Raw genomic sequence first — 13490 nt, 5'->3', positions numbered from 1 at the left:
ATTTTCGAACGAAGATGTCGTTCCATATGTAATAGCGTGCTGCCTTCATATAGAGCTTTCTGGACTCGAATCTATCTGCGAGAAGCATTCCATTGACTATGTAGTCGATGATGGGATCTTGCCAACTTTGGGTTTTGTTGATCTACGCCACCTTGACTGCTGGTTCCTCGTCTATTCTTGGCTTTTCCATGTACTCGACTAGGATGGAGCGCCTAAGTTGATGGTCTAGTGCGGAGCTTAGGCTTACTAGTGCATCTGCGTGGGTAATTTTTGCTATTGGAACCTAAGTGAGTGTGTACGCCTGGAACATCGCTAGCTGTTCTCGTACCTTCTGAAGGTATCGAGCCATCTTTAAATGCTTTGCTGCGTACTTCCCTGAAGTTTGGTTGGTGATCAGCTGGGAATTGGAATAGATCGTGAGCTTCTTGACCGCTAGGTCTTTCGCCAATCGAAGACATACTAGTAAAGCTTCATATTTTGCTTCATTTTTTTACGCCTTGAAGCTTAGAGTGATTGCCTGCTCGAGCATCAAACCGTTCAGGATAGTAAGAACTAGGCCTGCCCTCGATCATTGGTAGTTGGATGATAAGTCGACATGTAAGTGCCGAAAATCTCCTACAGGTAGGGCTGGTGTGGCTACGGTGTGCTCGGCTGCCTTTTGGGTGTTTCAGGGCTTAGTTGCTTCGTGCTTTGGAAAATCCGCCAGTTTTTGCACCTTTAACGTCATGCGTCTGGGCTGTGCGGAATATGGTGTCATGACGATAACTACGTATGTCTGAAGGTACGGCTTGAGCTTCCAGGTTGCAACAATTAGCATCAAAATCAAAATTTTGATTTTCAGGTATCTGGCTTCCGCATCAAGGAGAGCTTTTAAATTGTGGAATACAGGTGGTTGGCCCCTCAGCTTTTCTCGTATTAGGGTACAACTCATTGATGTTTCAGATACCGCCATATAGACGCATAGATCATTCGTTACTTTTGGCTTAAATTACATCGGTCGGTAGGTCGCGAGAGGAATTAGCTGAATGCAGCTGCTCGTAAAGTCATACATTGGATCTTCTTCAAAGTGGTGAGGGACTTCATATCCAGGATCACTTAGATCTTCTTTGGATGCGCATTCGGCGTGGTCAGACCATTGCTTAGGGTCAAGGAAGATGTGATCGACGTCTTCTTCAAGTTTCTATCCTAATTCATCTGCTAGAGCATTGTCGACCTTGACGCCATATTCTTAACCTGCCTGCTATAATTGTTATTTGGCGGAGGTAGAATTATCTTTCTGCACTTTAGCTGCTACTGCTGGGGCGAAATACTTCTTATTCGACTCCTTGAGAACTTGGTGTATGATTTGGGTGTCGTGCCTCCTTTCATCTGGGATATGTCTCTGCATTTGCTTCCTAGCCTGTTTTTGTCATTGAGCGGTTTATCACATGCCTTCTTCTGAGTTGGCTCTGTGTCTTTGCACGGCTATTCATGCGGCTTCTGAAAGCATTTTTCCTCATCCCAGAGGGACTGCTTTTCTGCCAAAGTATAAGAGTTTGCCAGGGTGAAGTTCTCACCCATGATCAATTCTCTGAAAAATGGGTGATTTGCTAGGAGCCCTTTTTGGAAAGCTGAGCATGCAATGCTGTCATCACATCCGACGATCTTTGCCTTCTCCACTTTGAATCTTTTGACGTAAGTGCGGAGTGACTCATTCGGGTCATTCTTCATGTTGAAGAAGTGGTTAGACTTCTTTTTGATCGAGCGGTAGGACGAATAGTCCTTAGTGAAAATCAAGGAAAGTTCGCTGAAGTTCTAGATTGAACGTGGTGGCAGGGCATGAAACCAGTCTTGCACCTCGCCTTAGAGCGTAGAGGGTCATGACACTTCGGTAGTGCATCAAGTGCCTGTCCGGATCTTCATCTCCTTTGAATAAGGTGAAATGTGGCGGGTTGAACTTCTGTGGTGGCTCTGTCTGCTCGATCTCGTATGTAAATGGTGACCTGCTTAGGTTGGCCACATCTCTACGGAGGGCATCGTAGGTAGTATCAATGCGTTGGAATCCGTACAGCTGTTCTGCTACAAGCCTTTGTACTTCATCTTAGATTTGCACCTGGTGGGACAACAGAGCCTCTAACTGCCCTCAGTGTTGACCTGTCGGTCCATGTTGCTATTCGGCTTATCCTACTCGTCTGTGCCGCGATTGTGGTGCACATGGTTCACTTTGTACTGCTCTTCATTGTTCTGGGCGAGGGCTGCCAGTGGAATTTGAGCTGGACTGATCACTTGCTTTTCTTTAGGCGTCATGCGGCTGCCTACTCCATTGCCTAGTAGGAGTGTAAACGTTTTATCTGGAATGTCCTGAGTACTCGTCGGAGTATTGACCCAACCTCGAATGCACACTGACTCGTGAGCCGAGTAGGGAATGAATGCTTCTTTATGCATTTAGGCAGGAAAATATGTTTCCCCAAAGGCCCAAATGAGAGTGCACACTACCCGAATGTATGGTTCGTGGTGGGCTAAATGGCTTTTTGCTACGACGTCGTTGGAATGAGTCACGTTCTTCCGCGCTTATCCTACTTCGGGACACCTCATCTAAGGCGCACTGCATCTCGATGCGCTCGAGGAGTTGGTTTACCAAGGTGGTCTGCTGCGCTTGGGCGTTCATCAAATTGGCAACCTGCTGGGGCAGGTGGCATTTGCCATTTGGATTGGAAGAGCTTGGATGATGGGCTTCTCCATGTGTGGTGGAAGTGTAGTGGACTGCAGGTACAAAGCTTTAGCCCAAAGCGGGCATTCTTGCAGAAAAGTGAGGTGTAAGTAACCCTGAATCGATTGCGGGACCTGTGGTTAGAATCTGGATCGCTGAAGGTGGCCTTAGAATGGATTGGGTCGTGGGCCGGGTCGTCGGATCAAGTCTCGGGGCGCGTTGGACCGACACCTGCTAGCCTTGGATCTGCATGGTCGTGGGCCTTCCTAGCCGTTAGGCTGCCACATCCTTACCTGTTGGCTGAGTGGCTTGGCTTAGGCCCGTTGAGCTGTCGAATTCTGGGCTCGGGTTCGAGCTTGTTATGTAAGAAGGCCTGCTGCTGCATTGGGCTGAGCCTTCTGCCTAAGGCTTACTGTGGCAGCTGCTAAGTTCTGGGCCTCCTGCCTAGGGTTTAGTATGAGTGGTGCCTTAGCCGTTAGGTCATGGTGGTGATGGTGGTGGCGCGGCTCCGCGGCAGTAGGGTTTCTCCTGCCATTGCGTTAAGCCTTGAGGATCTCCGTCGTGGGGCTATGTCCTTATCTTCACTCTGCTGTTCAAATCCTTCCACGTATGAGGTTCCATTCGTAATAGTTTTTGAATTTCCTACCATTGTATCATTTCTCCAGGGATTGATCAAGAAACTTTTCTAGGAAAAATTAATTGATACGACGTATGAGAAATTCAACGTAACAGAAAATTCAAAAAACTAATGTGAGAGGCTTCTTCAAGTGTTTTGAATCAATTCTCAATGAAAGCACCAATTTGTCGATGCAAATTTTCATCGTCTTCAGTCTTGACGAAAATGCACTTGCAAAACAATCAACACCTTTGATTAGAGACCTAAGCATCACTCGCCCACGAGGTTTTGAGAGGGGGGGAGGGGATTAGGTCAACGGATCTTCGATGCCTAAATTAGTTTCTCTGAGAGAGTAAAGTGTTTAGGGCTTTTTAGGGTGGCAAAAGCTCTCAAAATTTGTTAGAATATGGGGTATTTATAGGGCTAGGGCCAGCCATATAGTGTTTATTGGAGATATATTCTCTAAATATTCCCAAGATATTTAATAGGAGATAATATCTTGAGATAATGGGGTAATTATCCCTAATTGATTTAAATTAGGATTACTTACTTGATTTGAGTCAATCTTCAATTAGGAATGTATTAAAGATAGGATTTGGGTAATTAATCCTTATCTTTAAGTCCTTGCCAAGGGTAGGTGAGTTGTGGGTAGTTGTGTTCAGCTGCTGAGTCCTCTTGGGATGTGAGCTGCGCATGGGAGCATCTGAGAAGCATGCCCATTTATTTAGGGCAATCTTGTCTTTCTTGAATAAAAGTCCACTTGTCACCTCTAGAATTTTTTGGGATTATTTTAGGCTCCACAAAAATGACGTAAAAGTTTAAAACAGAGATGACGAAATCTATTGCTTTTTAATTTTAATTTCGTTACGTTTAAAAATATATTTGGTGTTCCTTCTTCTATTTGTCTATCGTTTTCTTCTCTTAGAATACGTATTTTCCAAAAAGTTGAGAAGGAAATGAAAAAACAAAAGACCCCCAAAAATTAAATTTTTTTTTGACAAAAAAAAAGTTTGCTTGTAGGGGCCACTCAATATTACAGACTTATGGTAGTCATCTTTATTTGTAAATGAGAGGTCTTAAGTTCGAATCTTGTAAATAGCGAATTCGTACCAAATTAGGTTGTTTATTGTTTGGTTTATGAAAACTTTAAATGTTAACCAAAAGTCATATACTAACTTTATTTAATGGTTAGGACAAAGCCCAATATTAAATCAATTCAATTAAAATGGCCCAAACAATATTTTCCAGTTTTTCTAACAGCAACTCACACACACACGCACACGGAGAGTTAGAGAGAGCAAAGAGCCGTTAAACCCTAAGGTCCCAGCCATGTCGCTCATCGCAATTCGCAAATGAGGCGTTGCAGCATATTATGCGTGTGTTGAATACCAACGTGGATGGAAAGAAGAAGATCATGTTTCGCCATTACCTTCATCAAGGGTATCGGTAGACGTTTCGCCGATATCGTCTATAAGAAGGCTGATGTCGACATGAACAAAAGGGCTAGTGAGCTATCTGCTACCGAGCTCGACAATCTATTGACTATTGTGGCAACCCCCTCCCTCAGTTGAAGATCCATGACTGGTTCTTCAACAGAAAGGACTACGAGGATGGTAAATATTCCCAGGTTGTCTACAAGGATGGATATTATGGTGTTTCAGTGTTCATCATTTCCAATTTACTCTCTTCATTCCCATTCTTGGTTGCAATTACTCTTATTATTTGGGGAAATTTGGACCAGATGATAGCGAGCCTCATGATGGTTTTAGCTTCTCTGGTTCCCAATTTCCTAATGGGTATTATAACATTCACTAGTAAAAAAAACACTTTGCGCGACGCAGGTCCTTCGTCGCGCAAAGTCAAAAAAATGTCGCGCAAAACTTAGCGCAACGAACCTTCGTCACGCACTAACCGTCGCGGCAAGGTAGTGACAAAAAGGTTTGCACGACGAAGAAGAAACATGCGTCGCGCAAAGTAACTTTGCACGACTCAAGGACATATGTCGCGCAAACCTTTTTCTTTTTTTGGCAAAAATATTTTTTATTTAATTTTTAATAAATATTGTAATTAATTTCTAAACAATAATTAATAAACCAAGAAAAAGTATTTAATTATAAAATATATGAAAATGTACATACAAAATGTCCAAACAAAAAAGAAAAAACTACAACAAGTAGTCTTCTAGGTTTGATACATCAGGCTACTAGATATCGGCTGGGCGAAGCGGCTAGGAGGTCAAAGGTGGAGCAAGATCAGGTGCTGGCATCAGGATTTGGATGTCGGACATCTGTAAGGCCCGTAAGATCATGCTCATCTTCTCGTCTTAGGCCGAAAACTGGGCAGCAATCTGGGCTTCCCGAGCATCCCAGGCTGCTTCTTGGGCCACAATCTTATCTTTTAGGGATTCCACTTCCTCCGTCAGGGCAATGACATGTCCTTATATACACAAGCTATAAATCCAAAGTAAATTGCATCATCAAAATGGAGTAGTTGGCATGAAACGAATACACAAACTGTAATAAATACCATACCAAATACTTTGAAATAAGCTATCAGACAGAGCCATTATTGACGAAACAAAAGGAGTACCACGTTGTTTAACATTTATTTTTGAACTACTCAAGTTTAGTATAAACAGATCCACTAAAGATTATTTGTAATCAATTAACTTCAACTTTGAGCGAACAATTACAAGTTGACACACTCCAACATGACTATAGTACAACACTAAAGACTTTGGCTTGAATACGTAAGCAAAGGAGTAGGACACAATACCTGTAAAATGCGGATGCCACACATTTATAGCAGTCCACTTACATGACTTGGAGGGATGTGCTTCCCACTAAGCAGATCTAGAAGGACGGTGCCAAAGCTATAAACAACACTTTCTGGAGTGACCCTTCCTACAAAGTAAATAAACAACCAGTAAAGTCAGAATATCTCAAGCAGAAGTTTAGATAGGAAAACTAGAATAGTGACAAGAAAAATGATCAAAGGGATAGGTGATATCTAGGCTAGAGAAGTTATTACCATTTCTTAAATATTTAGGTGGCGTGTAAGCAAGATTTGTGCTGTAACTCTTCCCATCCCTAATATTTCTCATCAAGCCAAAACATGAAAGACAAGGATCACCATCCTACAAGTCCATTCAGATACCACATTATCACCCTAAAAAGTAGTGAACACTGAAGTGACTGAAAACAGATTTTAAACTAAGATGATTGAATTTGAGAATCGAATACCTCGTCAAAGAGAACCCTATAAGCATTCAAATTGTGGTATAACGGGCGGCCCTCAGTACTGCAATAATCTAAAGCTTCAGCAATATAAAGAGCCACTCTTAAACGCATGGCCTACTCAATGGTTTGATTCTCCCCTGTATAAACAAGCAGAGCCCAAAAATTAATTTTTGACGAACACAGCAACTAATTCTCAATTTGTAGGAACAAAACTCAAAACATTGAATTGATTGATTATGCAAAACTTAATAAAATAGCAGTACAAAGACAAGCACAGTACTGGTACACTAGATACCAGAGTATACTAAAAAGTAAAAACCACCTCGCCACAACTTCTCCAAATGAAAGGCAATGTTTAATATCATCTGGGATTAACAAAACTACAAGGTAAGAATCATAAGATTACTGGCCAACTAAGATCAATGACCGAACCATTAACAAAAAAAAAAAAACAAAGGTTAATGGAATGTGTCATGTTGTAGAAAACTAATGTCAATACCATCTTGCATTTCAATGTTTGCTTGTTAAAAAGCTATGTATTTAGACGTACTTCACAAAAGGGTCACTGAGAAATCTTAGAAGCTGAGCTAAAAATAGCATTCTTAATAAACCAGGTGAAGTCGAAAGACGAATAGTAAATAAAGATAGAATTTGTTTGACATACAGTGGAACAAATGCTTAGCCAAAGTATCAGTAGCCATGTACTCAGCAACAAGCAGCCTCTCATCCCCATCACAGCAATACACAAACAAATTTGCAAGCCGCCGATGCCGCAACTTACCCACACCCCAAGCTTCCTCCTGCAAAACCAAAACCCACAAATCATTCATACACCCAATTCACAAAACGAACTTTTGTAAATTTTACAGCAACCTATTTCCAGAAATTCATAATACCAAGAAACACTTTACAGCATACCAAATTCTACTACCCTATAAATTTACAGCAACCTATTTTGAAATCTAATTACACAAACTAAAATTGAAATCTGAATTCCAATTTTGATGTACCTAAAATTGAAATCTAATTACACAAACTAAAATTGAAATCTGGACCTAGCAAAACATTGAGAGAGAGATGTGAAGGGACCTTCGGAATTGAGAAACGGAGAGGAATTCCAACGGAGGGTGGAGCAGAGGAGGAGCAGATGAGTGTGTAGTGGCTGGGTCTTCCTTCGTCTTTGTCTTCGTCTAACGGAGTGGGAGAGAAGAGCGAGATAGAGTGAGAGAGAGGGCGAGATGAGCGAGAGGGAAGAGAGAGATCGAGTGAGAGAGAGGGTAGTGTCTGGACACTTCCAATTGCACCTCTATTATGAGTAATTTGGGAAAAATTTAAAAACAGCGCCTATTTTTTTCACTTGGAGCGCCAAAATTTTAACAACTTGCACGACGCATTGGTTTGTGCATCCCGCAAGGTAATTTTATTTTAAAAAATATATTATAAAATTTACTGAAAATTTAACTTTATTTCCTTCAAATTTAATTTTTTTTTTACATAAAACTCACAATAATATATTTTTCTAACAAAAATCCGATCCAAACTACAATAATAAATTTAAAACTACTTAATATATATATATACACCATTTAATTTCTTAAGTATTATACGTACAAAATAAATAAATTTAAAACTACTTAATAAATATATATATCATTCAACTTGATGGGATACGCATTCTACTAAACTCGTTTCAAAGATCCAACCGTCAAACTTATCTGTATAAACTTCGAGATCGCATACGCCCAAAATCGTAAAAAACAAACATTCAAAGATCAAGTAAATGGACAAAACTTTTCGACGGTTATAAACGAAAAATCACGATCTAACGGTTATTTTAACTCCGATCTTGATGATTTTTTACAGGTACACTCTTTAAACCTATATGAATACAATGAACTAATTCGATCGTCAATTTAAAACATTTACATAAGTGCATACTACAAAATCTTATGTTATATTTGATGAAAGTATAAATAAACTCCAAGTGTTAGTGAATCTATTGTTTTGATGGGAAACGCATTGTACGAAATTAGTTTCAATGATCCAACCGTCAAACTTGTTTTTATATAATTCGAGATCGCATAGGCCAAAAATCGCACAAAAAAAACATTCAAAGATCAAGTAACGGGACAAACCTTTTCGATGGTTTATAAACAAAAAATCACGATTTAACGGTAGTTTTAACTTCGATTTTGATGATTTTTTACAGCTACACTCCTTGATCCTATATGAATACAATGAACTAATTCGATCGTCAATTTAAAACATTTACACAAGTGGATACAACAAATCTTATGTTATAGTTAATGAAAGTATAAATAAAAGTGCTAGTGAATCTATTGTTTTGATGAGATACACATTGTACAAAACTAGTTTCAACGATCTAACCGTCAAACTTGTTTGTATATGCTTCAAGATCGCATACGCCAAAAATCGCAAAAAAAAAAAACATTTAGAGATCAAGTAACGGGACAAAACTTTTCGACGGTTATAAACGAAAAATCACGATTTAACGGTTATTTTAACTCCAATTTTGATGATTTTTTATAGCTACACTCCTTGATCCTATATGAATACAATGAACTAATTTGATCGTCAATTTAAAATATTTACACTAGTGGATATCACAAAATCTTATGTTATACTTAATGAAAGTATAAATAAACTCCAAGTGTTAGTGAATCTATTGTTTTGATGGGATACCGCATTGTACGAAACTAGTTTCAACGATCCAACCGTCAAACTTGTTTGTACATGCTTCGAGATCGTATACGCCAAAAATTGCGAACAACAAACATTCAGATATCAAGTAACGGGACAAAACTTTTCGACGGCGATAAACGAAAAATCATTATTTAATGGTTATTTTAACTCCAATTTTGATGATTTTTTACAGCTACACTCCTTAACCCTATATGAATACAATGAACTAATTCGATAGTCAATTTAAAACATTTACACAAGTGGATACACAAAGAAAAAGACAATGCAAGAACCCCAAAAGAAAAGCAAAAGGCCCAAAAAAAAAAAAAACTTTGCGCAACGTAGGTACCCCTACGTCGCACAAAACATCTTTGCGCGACGCAAGGGTACCTACGTCGCGCAAAGTTTTTTTTTAATATGTATTTCCCTTTTGCTTATAAACTAATTCGATCAACGAATTAAAACATTTACAAAAGTGAATACCACAAAATCTTATGTTATACTTAATGAAAGTATAAATAAACTCCAAGTGTTAGTGAATCTATTGTTTTGATGGGAAACGCATTGTACGAAATTAGTTTCAACGATCCAACCTTCAAACTTGTTTGTACATGTTCGAGATTGCATACGCCAAAAATTGCAACAAAAAAAAAACATTCAGATATCAAGTAACAGGACAAACCTTTTCGACGGCGATAAATGAAAAATCACAATTTAACGGTTATTTTAACTCCGATTTTGATGTTTTTTACAGCTACATTCCTTAACCCTATATGAATACAATGAATTAATTTGATCGTCAATTTAAAACATTTACACAAGTGGATACAACAAAAGAAAAAGGCAATGCAAGAACCCCAAAAGAAAAACAAAAGGCAAAAAAAAAAAAAAAAAAAAAAGGCAATGCAAGAACCCCTACGTCGCGCAAAGTGTTTTTTATTTTTTAAATATGTATTTCCCTTTTGCTTATGAACTAATTCGATCAACGAATTAAAACATTTACACAAGTGGATACCACAAAAGAAAAAGGCAATGCAAGAACCCCAAAAGAAAAGCAAAAGGAAAAAAAAAAAAACACTTTGCGCGACGTAGGTACCCCTACGTCGCGCAAAACAGCTTCACACGACGAAGACATACGTCGTGAAAACATCTTTGCGCGACGTTTGTGCACTAGCGTTGCACAAAGTTAGGAAAAAAGTGGTAAAGCATCTTGATTTGGTGCCAAAACTTTGAGCGACGAAGCCTGGCGTCGCGCAAAGCAGTTTTGGCACGACGTTTGCACAAAGGCAGTTTGCACGACGTTTTCTATGTAGCGTCGCGCAAACATACTTTGCGCGACGAAATTTGCTTCGTCGCGCAAACATGTTTTTGTACTAGTGATTTGAGCATCCTGATGATGACCTCGGGTTTCTTCTGCTTGCTACCTGATCTTCCCATGCCATTTGGGATACCAATAGACCACTCCGACTGGTGGGACTTGGTTGTTCTATTCCCATGTGGTCTTCGACACTACAGGGGCCTTTGTGTGCATGGACAGAGATTTGTGGTTTTTGAAGAAGCGACATTGCGGAGAGGAAAATGAAGGGAATGATACACGTTAAGTTTCATAAACAGTGTAGTAAGTTTCATAAATAGTATAGTAAGTTTCCTAAACAGTGTCGTATTTTTCATAAATAGTGTTGGAAGTTTCATAAACAGTGTCGTAAGTTTCATAAATAGTATAGTAAGTTTCCTAAACAGTGTCGTAAGTTTCATAAATAATGTCGTAAGTTTCATAAACAGTATAGTAAGTGTCCTAAACAGTGTCGTAAGTTTCATAAACAGTGTAATACTGTTCACTTTCATAAACAGTTTGTGAGATTATTTTAAAAAAAATTTAATATTAAAATTATGTCTTTTTCCATTAAAATTTAAGTTCTTTTGTCATTTTTATTAACATTTAAGGGGTTTTCATTAAAATTTAAGTCTTTTTAATTGACTAAAGTTATAGCATGGTTTTTTTTTTATTATTAAAACTAGCATATGGGCAAACAAAGTGTGTGTGAAATTTTTTTATTTTTGTTTTTGAAATAGAATGAGAGAGAAAGAGGGTGATAGAGAATGTGGGTGTGGGAAGTTCGTTTGTTTTTTTTTTTTTTTTAATTAGAGATAAGTTATGATTACATGTAGGTGATGCTTTGAAAAAAAAATAGCAAAATTTGGTTCGGTGAGAAATACATTTATGCTCATATTTCTTATTCATGTTATGTTTTAGTTAGAGGGTTAAACTGATAATTTTATTGAATTTTGGTTGACAATAAGTGTTTTATTAATTAGTAGAGATCTCAAATCCTTTTCATGAAAGTTCCCTAAAAAAAATTGAGTGATGTTATGACCACCCCTCAACCCTCTTTTCACACCCACTTTTTAATAATAAATTTAATGTCATATTTGGCCATTTGTGAAATGACTTTTAAAACCCTAATAAAAATGAACCCTAATCGATTTTTTCAGCTAGAAAACATTAAAAAAAAAAAAGTGAAAGAACAATGTTTTATTTCTGAAGAAGAATATGAGAAGCCATGAACAATCCCATCTGAGAAGAATATTAGAAGCTCGAGCCACGCATCCAATCAATGTTAACAATTGGAAGCAAACAAAACTGAAAATTAGAAGAAAAGGGAATATCCCAGCAACCCCTTCCCCCCACCCCCAAAACCCATGAGCCAGAGCCACTCCCAAACCAAATTGACTTCTGACTGCAGCCATCCTCTTTTTTCTGCAACCCTAATCATTTTTCTTTCCATCTCAATCAAACTCAATTCAACTGAAATCGTCATTATCGGTCTGTGAACAATTACAATTCCATCGAGGAATTCAGAAGGTTGGGCCACATTTCAAGTACATTGGCCCAACAAGCTCTAACCATCTGTCCAACCTCATATGTCCAAATATATTTGCCCAGAAGGCAAACATTCCGAAAGTAAAACGACACGTCGCTATCACCGCGAGCACGTGTACGTTTGGATGTAGGCCAAGAGTCGAAACGCTCGATGATGTGGCAACCAACCATGAAACGCAAGGCGGCCAGAGACTGTGGGACCACCCACACGGGCGTCGATTCGTATGCCACGTCATCAGAATATCTGTCGTTTTTGGAGGAGACTTTCCTTCTGGTCTGGTGATAATAAGACAACACGGACACGATAGGGACCATAACCACAAACTCCACAAGGAAGGGGGTGGGTGGAAGTGGAGAGAATTTCAGGTATGGCGGGCCCATAACTTACACTTTAGGATCATCTTCAACCGAAAAGGTTAAATATAGTTCTGTCTAAAATATAACTGTACAAAAAATTATTTTTACATGAATAATGTCAGACCATACTCGTATAATGTCTCCAACTGAAGGGGCTAAACAAAACTTCCTCAAGAATTTATTAGTTTTAAGTTGATTCAGAATGTCAAATTAATTACTTGCAGTAGCCACCATTCTAGATAAAATAACAAAAATTTCAAATCCATTAATCATCTGACTGGAAACAACAACTTAGATATTTTTATTTTCTTTGCAGTTGGTGGGATGTTGAATTCTCTACTTATTACTACATGAAATTGTTGTGCATTTAACTCGAGTTCATGCATATTATTCATTCATTCATTCACGAGAACCATTAACAGATTAGTTGCCACTTGTCATTTATTATTTTTTCTTTCAATGTCACAATATTTTTCCGACTTACGTACTCTTTTGTCAAATCCAAATTACTAGAATAAATTTTAAATACGTGCAATTACTTGAAGACTAAGAACGTCAACCTTTGTGCTAGTCAAATTAATAGAAAAGAAAATAAATCGGGTAAACTGCAAAAGCAAAATTCTATATTGAAGAAAAGGATGGTGAAAGCTGATAAACAAAACCCTATACAGGAAAGGAGGTGGACAATTAATAAAACCAGAAAAAGGAGGAAGGGGCCAAACATTAGTATATTGTTACAATCAGTCGCCTCCGCACGAGGTTAATTAGACGAAAATTGGGCCCAAGCATGCTACGGCTTTGCCCAAAGCGAGGGTGTTTCAAATGTCCCTTTAGTCCTATCCCCTTCTCTTTTGTTTTGGTTTTTAGTTTTACTTGCAAGAGTTTGTGTCCGTGGTTTAGATCTGTTCGCTCTTCTCCTCTAGTGTAGCAGTTTTGGTAGCGAATTTTGGTTTGGACTTTTTCCTTGTTGCAGGTTGTTTTGTTTTGCACTGTGATACCTTCATC

The 13490-nt window shown here is 38.6% G+C and overlaps 1 pseudogene; it reads right to left on the bottom strand.

Annotated features, from left to right (window-relative positions):
• Positions 1 to 5394: 5394 nt before the first annotated feature.
• Positions 5395 to 12509, bottom strand: LOC126618155 (serine/threonine-protein kinase BRI1-like 2; annotated as a pseudogene).
• Positions 12510 to 13490: the final 981 nt, after the last annotated feature.

The sequence above is a fragment of the Malus sylvestris genome, chromosome 4 (genome assembly GCF_916048215.2).
Source record: "Malus sylvestris chromosome 4, drMalSylv7.2, whole genome shotgun sequence".
Taxonomy (NCBI): domain Eukaryota; kingdom Viridiplantae; phylum Streptophyta; class Magnoliopsida; order Rosales; family Rosaceae; genus Malus; species Malus sylvestris.
The sequence above is the reverse complement of the archived record's forward strand: the minus strand, read 5'-3'. Positions and strand labels throughout refer to the sequence as shown.